This window comes from Oncorhynchus keta, unplaced genomic scaffold (assembly GCF_023373465.1).
Source record: "Oncorhynchus keta strain PuntledgeMale-10-30-2019 unplaced genomic scaffold, Oket_V2 Un_contig_4578_pilon_pilon, whole genome shotgun sequence".
NCBI classification, from domain to species: domain Eukaryota; kingdom Metazoa; phylum Chordata; class Actinopteri; order Salmoniformes; family Salmonidae; genus Oncorhynchus; species Oncorhynchus keta.
Window position 1 is genome coordinate 134,591 of NW_026287856.1, and position 20,410 is coordinate 155,000.

At 42.6% G+C, this 20,410-nt stretch overlaps 1 protein-coding gene and 4 long non-coding RNA genes across 45 annotated transcripts in view; 2 read left to right on the forward strand and 3 right to left on the reverse strand.

The window, feature by feature from the left end:
* Window positions 1–2,444: 2,444 nt before the first annotated feature.
* Window positions 2,445–8,493, reverse strand: LOC127924833 (uncharacterized). 39 transcript variants are annotated; one of them, XR_008119006.1, is made up of 9 exons: window positions 7,838–8,493; window positions 6,197–6,242; window positions 6,059–6,150; window positions 5,921–5,966; window positions 3,924–3,969; window positions 3,740–3,877; window positions 3,086–3,578; window positions 2,732–2,778; window positions 2,445–2,567 (listed from the first exon to the last, which is right to left on the reverse strand). It is a non-coding gene; the product is annotated as an uncharacterized LOC127924833 (long non-coding RNA). The 39 variants fall into 39 exon arrangements; XR_008118997.1 differs by lacking the exon at window positions 6,197–6,242 and adding an exon at window positions 6,784–6,875 and having other exon boundaries at window positions 7,700–8,493; XR_008119001.1 differs by lacking the exons at window positions 5,921–5,966; window positions 6,059–6,150 and adding exons at window positions 4,154–4,405; window positions 6,784–6,875 and having other exon boundaries at window positions 6,197–6,288; window positions 7,700–8,493.
* A 4,560-nt stretch (window positions 8,494–13,053) lies between these two features.
* On the forward strand, window positions 13,054–13,893 carry LOC127924831 (uncharacterized). Of its 2 annotated transcripts, none has more exons than XR_008118934.1 (2): window positions 13,054–13,190; window positions 13,654–13,893. It is a non-coding gene; the product is annotated as an uncharacterized LOC127924831 (long non-coding RNA). The 2 variants fall into 2 exon arrangements; XR_008118935.1 differs by having other exon boundaries at window positions 13,099–13,236.
* Window positions 13,894–13,976: 83 nt separating this feature from the next.
* Window positions 13,977–17,512, reverse strand: LOC127924830 (uncharacterized). Its single transcript, XR_008118933.1, has 2 exons — window positions 15,926–17,512; window positions 13,977–15,620 (listed from the first exon to the last, which is right to left on the reverse strand). It is a non-coding gene; the product is annotated as an uncharacterized LOC127924830 (long non-coding RNA).
* Window positions 17,513–19,394: 1,882 nt separating this feature from the next.
* The window catches only part of LOC127924829 (uncharacterized), a 1,672-nt gene continuing 656 nt past the window's right edge, over window positions 19,395–20,410 (forward strand). Inside the window, exons 1-3 of one of the 2 annotated variants that reach the window (XR_008118932.1) lie at window positions 19,395–19,544; window positions 19,628–19,663; window positions 19,714–20,270. This is a non-coding gene — a long non-coding RNA (uncharacterized LOC127924829). Of the gene's footprint in view, window positions 19,545–19,627; window positions 20,271–20,410 lie in introns of both variants that reach the window. The other variant, XR_008118931.1, reaches the window with a different exon arrangement.
* Window positions 19,697–20,410, reverse strand: part of LOC127924828 (tetraspanin-18-like) — an 18,247-nt gene continuing 17,533 nt past the window's right edge. The window contains exon 7 of the mRNA XM_052509444.1: window positions 19,697–20,410. This exon is cut by the window's right edge and continues 1,029 nt beyond it. The gene's annotated coding sequence lies outside the window, so the exon portion shown is untranslated.

A 20,410-nucleotide genomic window follows, 5' to 3' on the forward strand; every position in this document is an offset into this window, starting at 1 on the left:
TGGTTATCCGTTTCTGTGTTTGTGTGTGTGTGTGTGTGTGTGTGTGTGTGTGTGTAACAGTTTCAACTAACCAGTGTGGTGCCGTGTGCAGAGTCACAGTTCATGACAGCTCAGAATAGTTTTATATCACCTTTATTTAACCAGGACAAGTTCTCATTTACAACTGCGACCTGGAATGGTGGATTTGCAGTGGAAGAATGTGCAAAGTAGAATTTTCACTTCAAAAAGTAGCTAACCGTCGCACGTTCATCCAAAAATAATCCCAGCATCCGGACAGTGCACTGTGCACCCGCCAACTTTTCCTACGTTTCAAATGGCTGAAACTTTCTCACCAGGAGAAAGCATATGAGCGAGCGAAACAGCGCCCCCTCTGTCTTACTATATGTAACCCATGTATCTGATGCTGTCTGGCCAAAAAGGGTATGACATGCCATAATATTTATGGCTAGACAGCATCAGATACATGGGCTACATACACATACATCTCCTTTGCCTCTGTCTCCGCGACGATGGCAATATTATCTGCAGCGCCTGTCTATCTACTGCGGGTTTCTACTAAGTTAACATGTGGAGCTGGGTTTCTACTAAGCTAACATGTGGAGCTGGGTTTCTACTAAGCTAACATGTGGAGCTGGGTTTCTACTAAGTTAACATGTGGAGCTGGGTTTCTACTAAGCTAACATGTGGAGCTGGGTTTTTACTAAGCGGACACATGGAGCTGGGTTTCTACTAAGTTAACATGTGGAGCTGGGTTTCCACTAAGCTAACATGTGGAGCTGGGTTTCTACTAAGTTAACATGTGGAGCTGGGTTTCTACTAAGTTAACATGTGGAGCTGGGTTTCTACTAAGTTAACATGTGGAGCTGGGTTTCCACTAAGCTAACATGTGGAGCTGGGTTTCTACTAAGTTAACATGTGGAGCTGGGTTTCTACTAAGTTAACATGTGGAGCTGGGTTTCCACTAAGCTAACATGTGGAGCTGGGTTTCTACTAAGTTAACATGTGGAGCTGGGTTTCTACTAAGTTAACATGTGGAGCTGGGTTTCTACTAAGTTAACATGTGGAGCTGGGTTTCTACTAAGTTAACATGTGGAGCTGGGTTTCTACTAAGTTAACATGTGGAGCTGGGTTTCTACTAAGCTAACATGTGGAGCTGGGTTTCTACTAAGTTAACATGTGGAGCTGGGTTTCTACTAAGCTAACATGTGGAGCTGGGTTTCTACTAAGCTAACATGTGGAGCTGGGTTTCTACTAAGTTAACATGTGGAGCTGGGTTTCTACTAAGTTAACATGTGGAGCTGGGTTTCTACTAAGTTAACATGTGGAGCTGGGTTTCTACTAAGCTAACATGTGGAGCTGGGTTTCTACTAAGTTAACATGTGGAGCTGGGTTTCTACTAAGTTAACATGTGGAGCTGGGTTTCTACTAAGTTAACATGTGGAGCTGGGTTTCTACTAAGTTAACATGTGGAGCTGGGTTTCTATTAAGTTAACATGTGGAGCTGGGTTTCTACTAAGCTAACATGTGGAGCTGGGTTTCTACTAAGCTAACATGTGGAGCTGGGTTTCTACTAAGTTAACATGTGGAGCTGGGTTTCTACTAAGCTAATATGTGGAGCTGGGTTTCTACTAAGCTAACATGTGGAGCTGGGTTTCTACTAAGTTAACATGTGGAGCTGGGTTTCTACTAAGCTAAGATGTGGAGCTGGGTTTCTACCAAGCTAACATGTGGAGCTGGGTTTCTACTAAGTTAACATGTGGAGCTGGGTTTCTACTAAGCTAACGTGTGGAATTGTTTTAAGATGGTCATACCAAGGATCATTTTTCGCTATTTGATTTTGAATTTTAGGACCCCTGTAGGTATAGAGAACAAGTATTTGATGCACTGCCGATATTGCAGGTTTTCCTACTTACAAAGCATGTAGAGGTCTGTAATTTTTTATCATAGGTACACTTCAACTGTGAGAGATGGAATCTAAAACAAAAATCCAGAAAATCACATTATATGATTTTTAAGTAATTAATTGTATTAATTATTTTATTGCAAGTGTATCAAATACTTGTTCTCCCTACTGTATATATATTTTCTATATAAATCAATAATTTGATGAAACATTGAATTTGGCCACAGATTCATACATAGAACAGATAGTCAAACATTTCATCAAAAGGAAGTATGTCTATTTTATTTTTTTAGGGCGTAGATCACTTTTAATATTGCAGATATTTCCAAATATTGCATAATTTCCAATCCCCCATATATTTATTTTGTAAATATATATATATACAGTATATCACAAAAGTGAGTACACCCCTCACATTTTTGTAAATATTTGAGTATATATTTTCGTGTGACAACACTGAAGAAATGACACTTTGCTACAATGTAAAGTAGTGAGTGTACAGCTTGTATAACAGTGTAAATTTGCTGTCCCCTCAAAATAACTCAACACACAGACCGCTGGCAACAAAAGTGAGGACACCCCTAAGTGAAAATGTCCAAACATATGAAGCTTATGACCTGAAACAAACAAACAAAGGTTTATGCATCATGTCATCTACACAGACCTCATCAGTTAGGACAGGGTTTATGCATCATGTTATCTACACAGACCTCATCAGTTAGGACAGGGTTTATGCATCATGTTATCTACACAGAACTCATCAGTTAGGACAGGGTTTATGATCTACACAGACCTCATCAGTTTATAAGTCATGTTATCTACACAGACCTCATCAGTTAGGACAGGGTTTATGATTGGTTTATAAGTCATGTTACCTACACAGACCTCATCAGTTAGGACAGGGTTTATGATTGGTTTATAAGTCATGTCATCTACACAGACCTCATCAGTTAGGACAGGGTTTATGATTGGTTTATAAGTCATGTTATCTACACAGACCTCATCAGTTAGGACAGGGTTTATGATTGGTTACACAGACCTCATCAGTTCAGGGTATAAGTCATCAGTTAGGACAGGGTTCTACACAGACCTCATCAGTTAGGACAGGGTTTATGATTGGTTTATAAGTTTATCTACACAGACCTCATCAGTTAGGACAGGTTTATAATTGGTTTATGTTACCTACACAGACCTCATCAGTTAGGACAGGGTTTATGATTGGTTTATAAGTCATGTTACCTACACAGACCTCATCAGTTAGGACAGGGTTTATAAGTCATGTTATCTACACAGACCTCATCAGTTTCGGACAGGGTTTATGCATCATGTTATCTACACAGACCTCATCAGTTAGGACAGGGTTTATGATTGGTTTATAAGTCATGTTACCTACACAGACCTCATCAGTTAGGACAGGGTTTATAAGTCATGTTATCTACACAGACCTCATCAGTTAGGACAGGGTTTATGCATCATGTTATCTACACAGACCTCATCAGTTAGGACAGGGTTTATAAGTCATGTTATCTACACAGACCTCATCAGTTAGGACAGGGTTTATGCATCATGTTATCTACACAGACCTCATCAGTTAGGACAGGGTTTATAAGTCATGTTATCTACACAGACCTCATCAGTTAGGACAGGGTTTATAAGTCATGTTATCTACACAGACCTCATCAGTTAGGACAGGGTTTATCATGTTATCTACACAGACCTCATAAGTCATGTTATCTACACAGACCTCATCAGTTAGGACAGGGTTTATAAGTCATGTTATCTACACAGACCTCATCAGTTAGGACAGGGTTTATAAGTCATGTCATCTACACAGACCTCATCAGTTAGGACAGGGTTTATAAGTCATGTCATCTACACAGACCTCATCAGTTAGGACAGGGTTTATAAGTCATGTTATCTACACAGACCTCATCAGTTAGGACAGGGTTTATGCATCATGTCATCTACACAGACCTCATCAGTTAGGACAGGGTTTATAAATCATGTCATCTACACAGACCTCATCAGTTAGGACAAGGTTTATAAGTCATGTCATCTACACAGACCTCATCAGTTAGGACAGGGTTTATAAGTCATGTCATCTACACAGACCTCATCAGTTAGGACAGGGTTTATGCACCATGTTATCTACACAGACCTCATCAGTTAGGACAGGGTTTATAAGTCATGTCATCTACACAGACCTCATCAGTTAGGACAGGGTTTATAAGTCATGTCATCTACACAGACCTCATCAGTTAGGACAGGGTTTATAAGTCATGTCATCTACACAGACCTCATCAGTTAGGACAGGGTTTATGATTGGTTTATAAGTCATGTTATCTACACAGACCTCATTAGTTAGGACAGGGTTTATGATTGGTTTATAAATCATGTCATCTACACAGACCTCATCAGTTAGGACAAGGTTTATGCATCATGTCATCTACACAGACCTCATCAGTTAGGACAGGGTTTATGCATCATGTCATCTACACAGACCTCATCAGTTAGGACAGGGTTTATGCAGTCATGTCATCTACACAGACCTCATCAGTTAGGACAGGGTTTATAAGTCATGTCATCTACACAGACCTCATCAGTTAGGACAGGGTTTATAAGTCATGTCATCTACACAGACCTCATCAGTTAGGACAGGGTTTATAAATCATGTTATCTACACAGACCTCATCAGTTAGGACAGGGTTTTATGCATCATGTCATCTACACAGACCTCATCAGTTAGGACAAGGGTTTATAGGGTTTAGTCATGTCATCTACACAGACCTCATCAGTTAGGACAGGGTTTATAAGTCATGTCATCTACACAGACCTCATCAGTTAGGACAGGGTTTATGCATCATGTTATCTACACAGACCTCATCAGTTAGGACAGGGTTTATGGTTTATAAGTCATGTTATCTACACAGACCTCATCAGTTAGGACAGGGTTTTTATGTCATCTACACAGATCAGGGTTTATAAGTCATGTCATCTACACAGACCTCATCAGTTAGGACAGGGTTTATAAGTCATGTTATCTACACAGACCTCATCAGTTAGGACAGGGTTTATGATTGGTTTATAAGTCATGTTATCTACACAGACCTCATCAGTTAGGACAAGGTTTATGATTGGTTTATAAGTCATGTCATCTACACAGACCTCATCAGTTAGGACAAGGTTTATGATTGGTTTATAAGTCATGTTATCTACACAGACCTCATCAGTTAGGACAGGGTTTATGATTGGTTTATAAGTCATGTTATCTACACAGACCTCATCAGTTAGGACAGGGTTTATGATTGGTTTATAAGTCATGTCATCTACACAGACCTCATCAGTTAGGACAAGGTTTATGATTGGTTTATAAGTCATGTTATCTACACAGACCTCATCAGTTAGGACAGGGTTTATGATTGGTTTATAAGTCATGTTATCTACACAGACCTCATCAGTTAGGACAGGGTTTATGATTGGTTTATAAGTCATGTTACCTACACAGACCTCATCAGTTAGGACAGGGTTTATGATTGGTTTATAAGTCATGTTACCTACACAGACCTCATCAGTTAGGACAGGGTTTATAAGTCATGTTATCTACACAGACCTCATCAGTTTCGGACAGGGTTTATGCATCATGTTATCTACACAGACCTCATCAGTTAGGACAGGGTTTATGATTGGTTTATAAGTCATGTTATCTACACAGACCTCATCAGTTAGGACAGGGTTTATAAGTCATGTTATCTACACAGACCTCATCAGTTAGGACAGGGTTTATGCATCATGTTATCTACACAGACCTCATCAGTTAGGACAGGGGGTTTATAGGGTTTAGTCATGTTATCTACACAGACCTCATCAGTTAGGACAGGGTTTATAATCATGTTATCTACACAGACCTCATCAGTTAGGACAGGGGGTATTACCTATCAGTTCATGTCATTATCTACACAGACCTCACAGACCTCATCAGTTAGGACAGGGTTTATAAGTCATGTCATCTACACAGACCTCATCAGTTAGGACAGGGTTTATAAGTCATGTTATCTACACAGACCTCATCAGTTAGGACAGGGTTTATAAGTCATGTCATCTACACAGACCTCATCAGTTAGGACAGGGTTTATAAGTCATGTCATCTACACAGACCTCATCAGTTAGGACAGGGTTTATAAGTCATGTTATCTACACAGACCTCATCAGTTAGGACAGGGTTTATGCATCATGTCATCTACACAGACCTCATCAGTTAGGACAGGGTTTATAAATCATGTCATCTACACAGACCTCATCAGTTAGGACAAGGTTTATAAGTCATGTCATCTACACAGACCTCATCAGTTAGGACAGGGTTTATGCATCATGTCATCTACACAGACCTCATCAGTTAGGACAGGGTTTATGCATCATGTTATCTACACAGACCTCATCAGTTAGGACAGGGTTTATAAGTCATGTCATCTACACAGACCTCATCAGTTAGGACAGGGTTTATAAGTCATGTCATCTACACAGACCTCATCAGTTAGGACAGGGTTTATAAGTCATGTCATCTACACAGACCTCATCAGTTAGGACAGGGTTTATGACTGGTTTATAAGTCATGTTATCTACACAGACCTCATCAGTTAGGACAAGGTTTATGATTGACCTCATCAGTTAGGACAGGGTTTATGTTTATAAATCATGTCATCTCAGACCTCATCAGTTTAGGGATCTACACAGACCTCATCAGTTAGGACAAGGTTTATAAGGTTTATCTCATGTCATCTACACAGACCTCATCAGTTAGGACAGGGTTTATGCAGTCATGTCATCTACACAGACCTCATCAGTTAGGACAGGGTTTATGCAGTCATGTCATCTACACAGACCTCATCAGTTAGGACAAGGTTTATAAGTCATGTCATCTACACAGACCTCATCAGTTAGGACAGGGTTTATAAGTCATGTTATCTACACAGACCTCATCAGTTAGGACAGGGGTCATTATCTACACAGACCTCATCAGTTAGGACAGGGTTTATAAGTCATGTCATCTACACAGACCTCATCAGTTAGGACAGGTTTTATGCATCATGTCATCTACACAGACCTCATCAGTTAGGACAGGGTTTATAAGTCATGTATCTACACAGACCTCATCAGTTAGGACATGGTTTATAAGTCATGTCATCTACACAGACCTCATCAGTTAGGACAGGGTTTATGCATCATGTTATCTACACAGACCTCATCAGTTAGGACAAGGGTCATTATCTATACAGACCTCATGTTAGGACAGGGTTTCTACACAGACCTCATCAGTTAGGACAGGGTTTATAAGTCATGTCATCTACACAGACCTCATCAGTTAGACCTCATCTACACAGACCTCATCAGTTAGGACAGGGTTTATGAGTCATGGTATCTATACAGACCTCATCAGTAGGACATGATTGGTTTATATCTACACAGACCTCATCAGTTAGGACAAGGTTTATGATTGGTTTATAAGTCATGTTATCTACACAGACCTCATCAGTTAGGACAAGGTTTATGATTGGTTTATAAGTCATGTTATCTACACAGACCTCATCAGTTAGGACAGGGTTTATGATTGGTTTATAAGTCATGTTATCTACACAGACCTCATCAGTTAGGACAGGGTTTATGATTGGTTTATAAGTCATGTCATCTACACAGACCTCATCAGTTAGGACAAGGTTTATGATTGGTTTATAAGTCATGTTATCTACACAGACCTCATCAGTTAGGACAGGGTTTATGCATCATGTTATCTACACAGACCTCATCAGTTAGGACAGGGTTTATAAGTCATGTTATCTACACAGACCTCATCAGTTAGGACAGGGTTTATGCATCATGTCATCTACACAGACCTCATCAGTTAGGACAGGGTTTATGCATCATGTTATCTACACAGACCTCATCAGTTAGGACAGGGTTTATAAGTCATGTCATCTACACAGACCTCATCAGTTAGGACAGGGTTTATGACTGGTTTATAAGTCATGTTATCTACACAGACCTCATCAGTTAGGACAAGGTTTATGATTGGTTTATAAGTCATGTTATCTACACAGACCTCATCAGTTAGGATAAGGTTTATGATTGGTTTATAAGTCATGTTATCTACACAGACCTCATCAGTTAGGACAAGGTTTATGATTGGTTTATAAGTCATGTTATCTACACAGACCTCATCAGTTAGGACAAGGTTTATGACTGGTTTATAAATCATGTTATCTAAACAGACCTCATCAGTTAGGACATGGTTTATGATTGGTTTATAAGTCATGTTATCTACACAGACCTCATTAGGACAAGGTTTACGACTGGTTTATAAATCATGTTATCTACACAGACCTCATCAGTTAGGACAAGGTTTATGATTGGTTTATATGTCATATCTACACAGACCTCATTAGTTAGGACAGGGTTTACGACTGGTTTATAAATCATGTTATCTACACAGACCTCATTAGTTAGGACAAGGTTTACGACTGGTTTATAAATCATGTTACCTACACAGACCTCATTAGTTAGGACAGGGTTTACGACTGGTTTATAAATCATGTTATCTACACAGACCTCATCAGTTGGGACAAGGTTTACGACTGGTTTATAAGTCATGTTACCTACACAGACATTAGTTAGGACAAGGTTTACAACTTATGTTTGTAAAATAGATGTTTTTGTAGTTGACAGTGTTTAGATTCAGTGTTTTCTAAGGGAACGACGGACCTTTAAACAAGTAAACACTGTCGGGAGGAGATCGTATTAACTTACCTGGAGTACTGATCTCCGTCATGTGATTGTTCTACTAGAGACGGATTCTGCAGACGAACCTGTTGATCTCTCTCCTCTGTACAACAACATCCCCCATCACAGTGTGTAAAGGCCCTCAACAATTGTGTAGTTTAAAGGTAGGCCTGTGTCCAGACTTTTATTTTTATTTACCTTTCTTTAACTAGGCAAGTCAGTTAAGAACAAATTCTTATTTTCAATGACGGCCTGGGAACAGTGGGTTAACTGCCTGTTCAGGGGCAGAACGACAGATTTGTACCTTGTCAGCTCAGGGATTTGAACTTGCAACATTTCGGCTGCTAGCCCAACGCTCTAACCACCAGGCTACCCTGCCGACTCAGAGGTGAGGTTACGTCCTTCACTGTCCAGCCCACACCATCTCAGGCTTGGTGGTACCAACCAGTAGACGTACACTTCAGCCGAAGCCCATCGTCTTCGGGTTCCGGTTTTGTAGATCACCGGTTTGGATCCCACGTGAAAACGGACAAACACGTTACATATCTGACGTCTCTGCTTCAGTGAAGGATTCAATCAAAGCAGTGATTTTATTTTAAAGATGTACAGCAGCGTGGGACACGTGTCTGGTCTGGACCCGTTTCACCTTCTCATCCTCAGCACGGACGTAGGGTTTGAGGTAGCAGGGGTGGAAAAATGACCTCAACCGACGCGTTTCCTGCACCACTTCTACCACTTCGTTTCCTGCACCACTTCTACCGATGCGTTTCCTGCACCACTTCTACCACTTCGTTTCCTGCACCACTTCTACCACTCCGTTTCCTGCACCACTTCTACCACTTCGTTTCCTGCACCACTTCTACCGATGCGTTTCCTGCACCACTTCTACCGCAGCACCACTTCTACCACTTGGTTTCCTGCACCACTTCTACCACTTCTACCACTTCGTTTCCTGCACCACTTCTACCGATGCGTTTCCTGCACCACTTCTACCACTTGGTTTCCTGCACCACTTCTACCGATGCGTTTCCTGCACCACTTCTACCACTTCGTTTCCTGCACCACTTCTACCGATGCGTTTCCTGCACCACTTCTACCACTTGGTTTCCTGCACCACTTCTACCGATGCGTTTCCTGCACCACTTCTACCGATGCGTTTCCTGCACCACTTCTACCGATGCGTTTCCTGCACCACTTCTACCACTTCGTTTCCTGCACCACTTCTACCACTTCGTTTCCTGCACCACTTCTACCGATGCGTTTCCTGCACCACTTCTACCGCAGCATTTCCTGCACCACTTGGTTACCTGCACCACTTCTACCACTTGGTTACCTGCACCACTTCTACCACTTGGTTTCCTGCACCACTTCTACCACTTCGTTTCCTGCACCACTAGGGGCGTTAAACTTACAGTCCGCTTTTATTCTACCCACAGAAACACATACAAGGCCCTCCCTTGCCATCACTTCCAACCATCACACCACCCAGCTAGCCCATTTGGTTCCTTGGAAGTTGTGTAACTTAAGTTGGTTCTGGGAACGAAGCCATACGTTTCCTGACTGGTAAAACTGAAGTGAAAATGTAGCCTGTTCTGGTTGCAGGGAGGTTCTCAGAGCGTTTTACTCTGGTTGCAGGGAGGTTCTGAGAGCGTTTTACTCTGGTTCCAGGGAGGTTCTGAGAACGTTTTACTCTGGTTCCAGGGAGGTTCTGAGAACGTTTTACTCTGGTTGCAGGGAGGTTCTGAGAACGTTTTACTCTGTTTCCAGGGAGGTTCTGAGAACGTTTTACTCTGGTTGCAGGGAGGTTCTGAGAACGTTTTACTCTGGTTCCAGGGAGGTTCTGAGAATGTTTTACTCTGGTTCCAGGGAGGTTCTGAGAACGTTTTACTCTGGTTGCAGGGAGGTTCTGAGAACGTTTTACTCTGGTTGCAGGGAGGTTCTGAGAATGTTTTACTCTGGTTTCAGGGAGGTTCTGAGAATGTTTTACTCTGGTTCCAGGAAGGTTCTGAGAATGTTTACTCTGGTTCCAGGGAGGTTCTGAGAACGTTTTACTCTGGTTCCAGGGAGGTTCTGAGAATGTTTTACTCTGGTTCCAGGAAGGTTCTGAGAATGTTTACTCTGGTTCCAGGAAGGTTCTGAGAATGTTTACTGTGGTTCCAGGAAGGTTCTGAGAACATTTTACTCTGGTTCCAGGGAGGTTCTGAGAACGTTTTACTCTGGTTTCAGGGAGGTTCTGAGAACGTTTTACTCTGGTTGCAGGGAGGTTCTGAGAACGTTTTACTCTGGTTGCAGGGAGGTTCTGAGAATGTTTTACTCTGGTTCCAGGGAGGTTCTGAGAATGTTTACTCTGGTTCCAGGGAGTTTCTGAGAATGTTTTACTCTGGTTCCAGGGAGGTTCTGAGAATGTTTTACTCTGGTTCCAGGGAGGTTCTGAGAATGTTTACTCTGGTTCCAGGAAGGTTCTGAGAATGTTTACTCTGGTTCCAGGAAGGTTCTGAGAATGTTTACTCTGGTTCCAGGGAGGTTCTGAGAATGTTTACTCTGGTTCCAGGGAGGTTCTGAGAATGTTTACTCTGGTTCCAGGGAGGTTCTGAGAATGTTTACTCTGGTTCCAGGAAGGTTCTGAGAATGTTTAATGTGGTTCCAGGAAGGTTCTGAGAATGTTTACTGTGGTTCCAGGAAGGTTCTGAGAATGTTTACTGTGGTTCCAGGAAGGTTCTGAGAATGTTTACTGTGGTTCCAGGGAGATTCTGAGAATGTTTACTCTGGTTCCAGGGAGGTTCTGAGAACGTTTTACTCTGGTTCCAGGGAGGTTCTGAGAACGTTTTACTCTGGTTCCAGGGAGGTTCTGAGAATGTTTACTGTGGTTGCAGGGAGGTTCTGAGAACGTTTTACTCTGGTTCCAGGGAGGTTCTGAGAATGTTTACTCTGGTTCCAGGAAGGTTCTGAGAATGTTTACTGTGGTTGCAGGGAGATTCTGAGAACATTTTACTAAGTTTCCCCAAAAGTTTTCCTGGGAGGTTTTATTAACGTTCAGAGAACTGAGATTAAAGGTTATTTTGAGGTTTTTTAAATAACTGCCTTAAAACGTTCAATAAGGTTAACTGTTCTGAACTCCAGCACAGATAGGACACATGGAAAAATTAACTTCCTTAGGCATCAATCATGCAAACACGTCTTTTCTATTGTTGCACGGTGTCAGTGAGATTTGAACCTACGATATTCTGTTGCTATCCAATGAATCAGTCCGCTGCGCCACCAGGACAGAGCTAGCACCACGTGTTTTATTAACACATACAAACAGACCCCGCTGCCAAGGAAACAAGCCCGTATTACAGGGGCAATCAGCAGTTGATACATCTATTGATCTTGAAGAATATAATATATAAATAAATAATATTATAAATGCCTCATGAGCTTTAGTTAAACTGTCATACCTCATTAGAACCCCAAATAGAATACTGTTTTATTCCAATGTTTGCAAACAAAGTAAATGTAAACAAATACTGTACAGGTTAAAACATCGTTAACTATAATGTTTTTGATATCATGGATGGTCAGTCCTTGCATCCATAGCTCTGTCTATGAATTTGATCATTTCACCAAGGTTTTACCCTTGTGGGTCGTGGGGCTGGAGGGAAGTGCAACTAAAATGGAGTTTAAATAAACATCTGCATTTTGAATGTCTTTATACTCGTTATTTAATTTTGAACATTTATTTTATCCCCTTTTCTCCCGAATTTCTTGGTATTCAATTGTAGTTAGTAATTACTATCTTGTCTCATCGCTACAACTCCCGTACGGGCTCAGGAGAGACGAAGGTCGAAGGTCATGCGTCCTCCGAAACACAACCCAACCAAGCCGCACTGCTGCTTAACACAGCGCTCATCCAACCCGGAAGCCAATGTGTCAGAGGAAACACCGTGCACCTGGCGACCTTGGTTAGCGTGCACTGCGCCCGGCCCGCCACAGGAGTCGCTGGTGCGCGATGAGACGAGGATATCCCTACCGGCCAAACTCTCCCTAACCCGGACGACGCTAGGCCAATTGTGCGTTGCCCCACGGACCGTGGGTTTCTTCCTAATAAAGAGCAGTGATCCTATCTAGAGCAGTGGGTGGGTTTCTTCTTAATAACGAGCAGTGATCCTATCTAGAGCAGTGATCCTATCTAGAGCAGTGTGAGGGTTTCTTCTTAATAACGAGCAGTGATCCTATCTAGAGCAGTGATCCTATCTAGAGCCGTGTGAGGGTGTCTTCCTAATAAAGAGCAGTGATCCTATCTAGAGCAGTGTGTGGGTTTCTTCTTAATAAAGAGCAGTGATCCTATCTAGAGCAGTGATCCTAACTAGAGCAGTGTGAGGGTTTCTTAATCGAGAGCAGTGATCCTATCTAGAGCAGTGTGAGGCTTTCTTCTTAATAAAGAGCAGTGATCCTATCTAAAGCAGTGATCCTATCTAGAGCAGTGTGGGGGTTTCTTCTTAATAAAGAGCAGTGATCCTATCTAGAGCAGTGTGGGGTTTCTTCTTAATAAAGAGCAGTGATCCTATCTAGAGCAGTGTGGGGTTTCTTCTTAATAAAGAGCAGTGATCCTATCTAAAGCAGTGATCCTATCTAGAGCAGTGTGAGGGTTTATTCTTAATAAAGAGCAGTGATCCTATCTAGATCAGTGATCCTATCTAGATCAGTGATCCTATCAAGAGCAGTGTGTGGGTTTCTTCTTAATAAAGAGCAGTGATCCTATCTAGAGCAGTGTTGGGGTTTCTTCTTTAAAAGAGCAGTGATCCTATCTAGAGCAGTGATCCTATCTAGAGCAGTGTGTGGGTTTCTTCTTAATAAAGAGCAGTGATCCTATCTAGAGCAGTGTGTGGGTTTCTTCTTAATAAAGAGCAGTGGTCCTATCTAGAGCAGTGTGTGGGTTTCTTCCTAATAAAGAGCAGTGATCCTATCTAGAGCAGTGATCCTAACTAGAGCAGTGTGAGGGTTTCTTCTTAATAAAGAGCAGTGATCCTATCTTGAGCAGTGATCCTATCTAAAGCAGTGAGGGTTTCTTCTTAATAAAGAGCAGTGATCCTATCTAGAGCAGTGTTGGGGTTTCTTCTTTAAAAAGAGCAGTGATCCTATCTAGAGCAGTGATCCTATCTAGAGCAGTGATCCTATCTAGAGCAGTGATCCTATCTAGAGCAGTGATCCTATCTAGAGCAGTGTGGGGGTTTCTTCTTTGTTCTCATCTTATTCAACTGTTACCAGGCACCTGCAACAAAGAGCTCTACAGCACACTTAAGCAGGCTTAATAGAAGTGGTGTAAATTACTTAAGTAAAAAATACTTTAATATTTGTATTTTTGACAACTTTTACTTCACTACATTCAAGAAAATTATGTACTTTTTACATCATTAATTTTCATCTGACAACCAAAAGTACTCGTTGCATTTCGAATGCTTAGCAGGAAGGATAAATGGTCCAATTCACGCACTTCTCAAGACAACATCCCTGGTCATCCCTACTAGCCTCTGATCTGGAGGACTCACTAAACAGAGAACATCCCTGGTCATCCCTACTGCCTCTGATCTGGAGGACTCACTAAACAGAGAACATCCCTGGTCATCCCTCCTGTCTCTGATCTGGAGGACTCACTAAACAGAGAACATCCCTGGTCATCCCTCCTGTCTCTGATCTGGAGGACTCACTAAACAGAGAACATCCCTGGCCATCCCTCCTGTCTCTGATCTGGAGGACTCACTAAACAGAGAACATCCCTGGTCATCCCTCCTGTCTCTGATCTGGAGGACTCACTAAACAGAGAACATCCCTGGTCATCCCTCCTGCCTCTGAGTGTTGGCGTGTGCCCCCCTATATACTATGTGATCGTAGTTCATCTGTAACAAAAAGAAAGAGGATCCATTTTAATATCAGGGACACGGACCGTCACTTCACAGGATCCATTTTAATATCAGGGACACGGACCGTCACTTCACAGGATCCATTTTAATATCAGGGACACGTACCCCCCCTCTCTGAAGAACACTGACCGTCACTTCACAGGATCCATTTTAACATCAGGGACACGGACCGTCACTTCACAGGATCCATTTTAATATCAGGGACACGGACCGTCACTTCACAGGATCCATTTTAATATCAGGGACACGGACCGTCACTTCACAGGATCCATTTTAATATCAGGGACACGGACCGTCACTTCACAGGATCCATTTTAATATCAGGGACACGGACCGTCACTTCACAGGATCCATTTTAATATCAGGGACATGGACCGTCACTTCACAGGATCCATTTTAATATCAGGGACACGGACCGTCACTTCACAGGATCCATTTTAATATCAGGGACACGTACCCCCCCTCTCTGAAGAACACTGACCGTCACTTCACAGGATCCATTTTAACATCAGGGACATGTACAGGTACTTCAGGTTGTAAGTCTGACACACAACACAGGAATCCACATCAGGCAAAACGCACCAATCAATGACCAGAGTTGGAACGAACATATTACTAAATAATGACAAGGTTATATCAAGATAACACACAATCTCACACACACAGACACACACACACACACACACACACACACACACACACACACACACACACACACACACACACACACACACACACACACACACACACACACACACACACACACACACACACACACACACACACACACACACACACACACACACACACACACACACACACACACACACACACACACACACACACACTCAAGAGCATTGCTCTGTTGAGGTTTCTGGGATTTACAATTCACACACTTCTCCCTATTTAGTACACTACTATAGACCAGAGCCCTATTCCCTATATAGTGGTACTACTATAGACCAGAGCCATATTCCCTATATAGTGGTACTACTATAGACCAGAGCCCTATTCCCTATATAGTGGTACTACTATAGACCAGAGCCCTATTCACTATATAGTGGTACTACTATAGACAAGAGCCCTATTCCCTATATAGTGGTACTACTATAGACCAGAGTCCTATTCCCTATATAGTGGTACTACTATAGACCAGAGTCCTATTCCCTATATAGTGGTACTACTATAGACCAGAGCCCTATTCCCTATATAGTACACTACTATAGACCAGAGCCCTATTCCCTATATAGTGGTACTACTATAGACCAGAGCCCTATTCCCTATATATAGTGGTACTACTATAGACCAGAGCCCTATTCCCTATATAGTGGTACTACTATAGACCAGAGACCTATTCCCTATATAGTGGTACTACTGTAGACCAGAGCCCTATTCCCTATATAGTGGTACTACTATAGACCAGAGCCCTATTCCCTATATAGTGCACTACTATAGACCAGGGCCCTATTCCCTATATAGTGGTACTACTATAGCCCAGAGCCCTATTCCCTATATAGTGGTACTACTATAGACCAGAGCCCTATTCCCTATATAGTGGTACTACTATAGACCAGAGCCCTATTCCCTATATAGTGGTACTACTATAGACCAGAGCCCTATTCCCTATATAGTGGCACTACTATAGACCAGAGCCCTATTCCCTATATAGTGGTACTACTATAGACCAGAGCCCTATTCCCTATATAGTGGTACTACTATAGACCAGAGCCCTATTCCCTATATAGTGGTACTACTATAGACCAGAGCCCTATTCCCTATATAGTGGTACTACTATAGACCAGAGCCCTATTCCCTATATAGTGGCACTACTATAGACCAGAGCCCTATTCCCTATATAGTGGTACTACTATAGACCAGAGCCCTATTCCCTATATAGTGGTACTACTATAGACCAGAGCCCTATTCCCTATATAGTGGTACTACTATAGACCAGAGCCCTATTCCCTATATAGTGGTACTACTATAGACCAGAGCCCTATTCCCTATATAGTACACTACTATAGACCAGAGCCCTATTCCCTATATAGTGGTAGATCTGTTGTCTCCTTCTATAGCCTGACTCCAGATCTGTTGTCTCCTTCTATAGCCTGACCCCAGATCTGTTGTCTCCTTCTATAGCCTGACCCCAGATCTGTTGTCTCCTTCTATAGCCTGACCCCAGATCTGTTGTCTCCTTCTATAGCCTGACTCCAGATCTGTTGTCTCCTTCTATAGCCTGACCCCAGATCTGTTGTCTCCTTCTATAGCCTGACCCCAGATCTGTTGTCTCCTTCTATAGCCTGACCCCAGATCTGTTGTCTCCTTCTATAGCCTGACCCCAGATCTGTTGTCTCCTTCTATAGCCTGACCCCAGATCTGTTGTCTCCTTCTATAGCCTGACCCCAGATCTGTTGTCTCCTTCTATAGCCTGACCCCAGATCTGTTGTCTCCTTCTATAGCCTGACCCCAGATCTGTTCTCAGTGTGACAGGGAGTTGGCATGATAGCACAAACAGACTGGCACTCAGGCTAGAGTCATCAGTGTGACAGGGAGTTGGCATAATAGCACAAACAGACTGGCACTCAGGCTAGGGTCATCAGTGTGACAGGGAGTTGGCATGATAGCACAAACAGACTGGCACTCAGGCTAGGGTCATCAGTGTGACAGGGAGTTGGCATGATAACACAAACAGACTGGCACTCAGGCTAGAGTCATCAGTGTGACAGGGAGTTGGCATAATAGCACAAACAGACTGGCACTCAGGCTAGGGTCAGTGTGACAGGGAGTTGGCATGATAGCACAAACAGACTGGCACTCAGGCTAGGGTCAGTGTGACAGGGAGTTGGCATGATAGCACAAACAGACTGGCACTCAGGCTAGGGTCATCAGTGTGACAGGGAGTTGGCATGATAGCACAAACAGACTGGCACTCAGGCTAGGGTCATCAGTGTGACAGGGAGTTGGCATAATAGCACAAACAGACTGGCACTCAGGCTAGGGTCATCAGTGTGACAGGGAGTTGGCATGATAACACAAACAGACTGGCACTCAGGCTAGGGTCATCAGTGTGACAGGGAGTTGGCATGATAACACAAACAGACTGGCACTCAGGCTAGGGTCAGTGTGACAGGGAGTTGGCATGATAGCACAAACAGACTGGCACTCAGGCTAGGGTCAGTGTGACAGGGAGTTGGCATAATAACACAAACAGACTGGCACTCAGGCTAGGGTCAGTGTGACAGGGAGTTGGCATAATAACACAAACAGACTGGCACTCAGGCTAGGGTCAGTGTGACAGGGAGTTGGCATAATAACACAAACAGACTGGCACTCAGGCTAGGGTCATCAGTGTGACAGGGAGTTGGCATAATAACACAAACAGACTGGCACTCAGGCTAGGGTCATCAGTGTGACAGGGAGTTGGCATAATAACACAAACAGACTGGCACTCAGGCTAGGGTCAGTGTGACAGGGAGTTGGCATGATAACACAAACAGACTGGCACTCAGGCTAGGGTCAGTGTGACAGGGAGTTGGCATGATAACACAAACAGACTGGCACTCAGGCTAGGGTCATCAGTGTGATGGGGAGGTGGCATAATAACACAAACAGACTGGCACTCAGGCTAGGGTCATCAGTGTGATGGGGAGGTGGCATAATAACACAAACAGACCGGCACTCAGGCTAGGGTCAGTGTGACAGGGAGTTGGCATAATAACACAAACAGACTGTCACTCAGGCTAGGGTCAGTGTGACAGGGAGTTGGCATGATAACACAAACAGACCGGCACTCAGGCTAGGGTCATCAGTGTGACAGGGAGTTGGCATGATAACACAAACAGACTGGCACTCAGGCTAGGGTCATCAGTGTGACAGGGAGTTGGCATGATAACACAAACAGACTGGCACTCAGGCTAGGGTCAGTGTGACAGGGAGTTGGCATGATAGCACAAACAGACTGGCACTCAGGCTAGGGTCAGTGTGACAGGGAGTTGGCATGATAACACAAACAGACTGGCACTCAGGCTAGGGTCATCAGTGTGACAGGGAGTTGGCATAATAACACAAACAGACCGGCACTCAGGCTAGGGTCAGTGTGACAGGGAGTTGGCATGATAGCACAAACAGACTGGCACTCAGGCTAGGGTCATCAGTGTGACAGGGAGTTGGCATGATAACACAAACAGACTGGCACTCAGGCTAGGGTCATCAATGTGACAGGGAGTTGGCATGATAACACAAACAGACTGGCACTCAGGCTAGGGTCATCAGTGTGATGGGGAGTTGGCATGATAGCACAAACAGACTGGTACTCAGGCTAGGGTCATCAGTGTGACAGGGAGTTGGCATGATAACACAAACAGACTGGCACTCAGGCTAGGGTCAGTGTGACAGGGAGTTGGCATGATAACACAAACAGACTGGCACTCAGGCTAGGGTCAGTGTGATAGGGAGTTGGCATGATAACACAAACTTCATGCTGTGTGTCTATAGCAGGGTTGGGCTCAATTCCATTTCAAATCAGTCGATTCAGGAAGTACAACTGAAATTCCAATTCTACTTTTCAATGTGGAACATTGGAATGTGCATTTCGGCTTTACCTCCTGATTTGAAATAGAATTGCCCCCCAGCCCTGGTCTACAATGTCCTGGCCTGAACAGCACCGCAGAGGTCCAGCTGTGAAGTACCAGTCACTGTTCCCCTATCATCAAACCTGAAACATAAAAATACAAATACTGTACATCTGATTTATAATCTACAGGTGGATATCTTTAGTCTCTATTCTCCTAGCGTCTGAATTAAAATCTACAGGTGGATATCTTTAGTCTCTATTCTCCTAACATCTGATGTATAATCTACAGTCTCTATTCTCCTAACATCTGATGTATAATCTACAGTCTCTATTCTCCTAACATCTGATGTATAATCTACAGTCTCTATTCTCCTAACGTCTGAATTATAATCTACAGGTGGATATCTTTAGTCTCTATTCTCCTAACATCTGATTTATAATCTACAGGATCTATTCTAACATCTGATGTATAATCTACAGTCTCTATTCTCCTAACGTCTGAATTATAATCTACAGGTGGATATCTTTAGTCTCTATTCTCCTAACATCTGATGTATAATCTACAGGCTCTATTCTAACATCTGATGTATAATCTACAGTCTCTATTCTCCTAACATCTGAATTATAATCTACAGTCTCTATTCTCCTGACATCTGATTTATAATCTACAGGTGGATATCTTTAGTCTCTATTCTCCTAACATCTGATTTATAATCTACAGGTGGATATCTTTAGTCTCTGTTCTCCTAACATCTGATGTATAATCTACAGGTGGATATCTTTAGTCTCTATTCTAACATCTGATGTATAATCTACAGTCTCTATTCTCCTAACATCTGAATTATAATCTACAGTCTCTATTCTCCTGACATCTGATTTATAATCTACAGGTGGATATCTTTAGTCTCTATTCTAACATCTGATTTATAATCTAAAGGTGGATATCTTTAGTCTCTATTCTCCTAACATCTGAATTATAATCTAAAGGTGGATATCTTTAGTCTCTATTCTCCTAACATCTGATTTATAATCTAAAGGTGGATATCTTTAGTCTCTATTCTCCTAACATCTGAATTATAATCTACAGTCTCTATTCTCCTAACATCTGATGTATAATCTACAGGTGGTTATCTTTAGTCTCTATTCTCCTAACATCTGAATTATAATCTAAAGGTGGATACCTTTAGTCTCTATTCTCCTAACATCTTATGTATAATCTACAGTCTCTATTCTCCTAACATCTGATTTATAATCTACAGGCTC